This window comes from Arachis ipaensis, chromosome B03, assembly GCF_000816755.2.
Source record: "Arachis ipaensis cultivar K30076 chromosome B03, Araip1.1, whole genome shotgun sequence".
Lineage (NCBI taxonomy): Eukaryota > Viridiplantae > Streptophyta > Magnoliopsida > Fabales > Fabaceae > Arachis > Arachis ipaensis.
This window is the reverse complement of record NC_029787.2, coordinates 128,690,120-128,693,741: the sequence shown is the minus strand read 5'-3', so window position 1 is coordinate 128,693,741 and position 3,622 is coordinate 128,690,120. Positions and strand designations below refer to the sequence as shown.

The 3,622-nt window shown below is 31.6% G+C and overlaps 1 long non-coding RNA gene across 1 annotated transcript in view; it reads left to right on the top strand.

Annotated features, from left to right (window-relative positions):
• LOC110270425 overlaps positions 279-3,622 on the top strand; it is a 24,828-nt gene continuing 21,484 nt past the window's right edge. Inside the window, exon 1 of the long non-coding RNA XR_002359934.1 lies at positions 279-398. This is a non-coding gene — a long non-coding RNA (uncharacterized LOC110270425). The remainder of the gene's footprint in view (positions 399-3,622) is intronic.

The following is a 3,622-nucleotide window of genomic DNA, read 5'->3' as shown; positions in this document are numbered from 1 at the left end:
TTCTTTTTGGTTTTGCTTAATTTTTTTATAAATTATTAAATATGAAATAATATATATAATTTTACAATTATTTTCATAAATTTATAATTTCTAAAGACATAAAAAAATTATAATTTTTAAATTCACAAATATTAAAGTCTTTATAATTATAAATATGTAATAAATATAATCATAAATCAAGTATTTTGAAACAAAATAATAAAATTAATATTGTCCAAAACGAACATGATCCAAAACATATAATTCAATTAAACATAAAATATAATCTAAAATATAATTTAGAATATTTTCAATTATCATTTTCATTCTCTTGTATGACACAGGATTTGGTTGGGATATGACAAAATACACAAACCTGTCTCATTCCTAAGATTTCTGATGCAAAGGATATGACACAGGTTAGACCCATCAGCCTTTCCTCATAAGATTATTTCTAAAGTACTAGTCCATTGGCAACATAAATTTATGACTTTGCTGATCAACCCTAATCAGAGTGCCATCATTAATGGTAGATTGATTTCAGACAATACCTTAGTCGCTAATAAATGTATGCACTATCTAAAGACAAAGAAAAAGGACCTATTGACTGAAATGGCTGTTAAATTGGATATGAGTAAAGCTTGTTGAGTGGCATTTTCTTTAGTTCATTCTGGAGAATAGGATTTGAATCTAGGTGGATTAGTTGGATACAGGAGGTGGTGACTACAGTTTCTTATTTTGTCGTTGTTGAAGGTCAACCTTTTGATTTTTTTAAACCAAATAGAGATATCCATTAAGGAGATCCTCTATCTCCCTACCTTTTTCTTTTCTGTGGAGAAGGATTATCCTTTTTGCTAAACAAGGCAGAGAAAAACGGTGTATTCAGATCAACCGAAGATGTTCTACCATTAATCATTTATTGTTTGCGGATGACTCAATCCTTTTTTGCAAAGCAACAGAAAATAATTGTGAAAATATTCTCAATCTTCTTCAATCATACGAGGGGTTCAGTGGCCAAAAAGTTAATTTGTATAAATCAACTTATTCTTTAGTAATAATATTTCTCCTGTTGCTCGATTACTATTGGCTCGAAAATTGAAAATTGCTCCTATTGGTGTACATAATAAATATTTGGGTCTTCCATCTACAGTCTAAAAATAAAAAAAGACCACCTTTTGAGAAATCAAGGACAAGGTGAGGAAGCGAGTTCAAGGGTGGAAAAGAAAACTTCTCTCCTCTGCAGGCAGGCATGTTCTAATCAAAGCTGTTGGGGAGGCTATCCCAATTTATTCATTATCATGTTTTCGTCTTCTTTACACTTTAATTAGGGAGATTCACATACTCTCCCAATTTTAGTAGGGATAAAAAATGTACAGAACAAAAAATGGCATGAGTTAGTTGGGATATTATAACAAGACCGAAATTAGAAGGTGGATTAGGTTTTAAGGACCTAGGGGATCAGAATTTGGCGCTATTAGCAAAATAATGTTGGAAAGTTGTCTCTCAACCACAATCACTCCTATCTAGACTCTTCAAAGGTAAATATTTTCGATACTACTCCATAATGAATGCAGAGATCAGAACAATACCTTCGTGGGGTGGCATAGCATATTAGAAGGGCATAAGGTTGTTGAAAAGGGGTTGGTTTTGCTAGTTGGTGATGAGTCCAGTATCTGAATTTTCAGCAATCCTTGGCTTACTCCTCCACATCCTTGTGTTGTCCCTCCATCTGAAATTTTCAATATGCAAAATCAATCACTATTGATGGTCAAGGACTTAATACTTTCTAATGGTCTGTGGAATCAAACTCTAATTAAAAGTTTTTTTTTTGAGGGGACTAGTCAGTGTGTGCTAGGAACAACAATTGGCGGTGAAAAAGATAAAATTTATTGGGCCCTTAATAAAAGTGGTTTGTATGAAGTGAGTATTGGGTACCGTATGGTTTATGGGTTCTCGCATCCTCTCATTGAATTTTGCCCAAAAATTATGAGACAATGAAATTTGTGGCGAGAACTGTGAAAGCTGAAAATTCTGAAAATTCCAACAAAGATTAAGATTTTTCTCTGGAGGAGCTTTCATGAAAATCTTCTAGTGCTACAAAAGCTTCATCATCGCATCCCATCGATTCAATCCACCTGCCGAAAATGCTTACAATTTTTAGAAACAATCAATCATTGTATCTTTTATTGTGAGAAATCAAAGAAGATCTGGTAAAAAATGGGTTTACCGGCTGCTAGAAGGGACACCGAAGACTCTGATTTTATGTTGAGTGGAACTTGAGAATCGGATCTTGCGTACCCGACCCAATAGCTCCTCTCAAAGGATGATGATGGTGATTTTGAGATGGTCTTTATGGAAGGCTAGAAACAGGTTCATCTTTGATAATGTATCAACTAGTGTGGAAGAGATAATAGCGTCGACTTTGAAGCTGCAGAAGGAGCTTCAACAAATCTCCAATTCCTAAATGATGAGTACTTTACTTTCTTTTATTTCTCTTAGATTAGTATATGATGTTACCTCTATAGTAGAGCATTGGGAGTCTCCCGTTTCTTTTGCTTGTCCCATATATGGACACCTATATGTTTCTTTTATTTCATAAATTGAATTATTTGACTTTGAAAAAAAAATCTTCATCCTCTTGCGGATCAATAGCATTGTAAAAATTTGTAAAAAAATGACCGTGACAAAAAAAACATTTGGCCCGCCGGAGAAGCCCATCCTGTTCCGCCAAAGCCCGTTAAAGCCACGGATTAGGGTGTGTGGGTTAGGCAGACTTTTTAAGTTTGACAGTCTCAAATTTTCAGTCCAACCCCTTTTTTGACGGTTACACGGATTGACTCGACGAGTTTCGACCTGTTTGCCGACTCTACTCTTCCCTTCCCTTCTTCTTTTCTGATCCCAATAAATTCATTATCCACAGTTTTTGAATTTAGGAGCATGTTACCACTTCATCTAAATTTTTGTCCAAATTTATGCACAACACTAAAATAAGGACATAGAAATACAAAATAATATTTGAGAGATGAGGCATACACAATGACATTGTGTCCAAAGTTATAACTTATTTTTTATTTTTATTTTATTTTTTATGAATTTTTTATAATGATATTTTTTATTATTATATTTTTCTTTTCAGATTTTTTGAATGAAAAAAATCAGAATAAATTTAACTTTTATAATTTATTTTACTTTATCGCCAAAATATAAAAATATTAATTTTTGTGCCTCTATTATTTGTATCTCATTTTTATGTCTTATCTTATTCTATTTTTTTTTGGATCAAAATCTTATTCTATTTTCAAAATTAAAGACAGTGTTCCCCTATTTCTGTTTAGTATAATTTTCTTTTGTTTTTTTATCCTCTAACCCTTTATAACATCTAATATAATTTGACTATCTTCATCACCAAAACCAAAACAATCTTTAAATTTATTATCATTTATTATCAAATCCAAAAGCTTTTGGGCCTGATTTACGAGAATGGTGCAAATGTACTCAGCTGTCCAGAGAAAAAAACTCTAATAATAATTTTGTTAATAAATTATTCACTTAGTTTAAGTTTTTTTTTTTAATTTAAATAATTTTTTTATTAACTAGTATACATCATCATACAAAAATTTATTAATTTATATATTTAATAATA